The following is a 536-nucleotide window of genomic DNA, read 5'->3' as shown; positions in this document are numbered from 1 at the left end:
TGTTTCATTACCACAGTGTTGGTGACCATGAAAACACCTGCTGCTTCACAAACGATAACACAAACATATTCCTTATGAGAATAACAGCAATAAGTGTACTCTATATATGTATATAGAATTTCAGGTCTAACTTTACTAAACACATCCTAAAAAATTGCGAACTTTGCATTGGTTTACTCTCACTGAAGATAAACTTGCATTTTATATGAGGTTAACGTCTGTTTAGCCTCTGGACAATAACAGGACGTAATTATATCTACGTGGTTAACTGCACGATATCATACACGTGGGTTACATTGTTTTACTCGCAAAAGACATCTACTACTGCAGTTTTAAAATGTATGTAATGACTTAGAGAAACAAGTTCAAACCGTTTCAATGAAGACATTGAACGTACATATATTGTGCAAATATTTTTTCACAGTGTTCACACTCATCACATACTCTTTAAACACACACATCCCTGTCACACACACACAAACACACACACACATATATAGACAAACACACAAACCCTTCTTTCCCAAACACACAAA

The sequence above is a fragment of the Esox lucius genome, chromosome 19, assembly GCF_011004845.1.
Source record: "Esox lucius isolate fEsoLuc1 chromosome 19, fEsoLuc1.pri, whole genome shotgun sequence".
NCBI classification, from domain to species: domain Eukaryota; kingdom Metazoa; phylum Chordata; class Actinopteri; order Esociformes; family Esocidae; genus Esox; species Esox lucius.
This window is presented reverse-complemented; position numbering follows the sequence as displayed.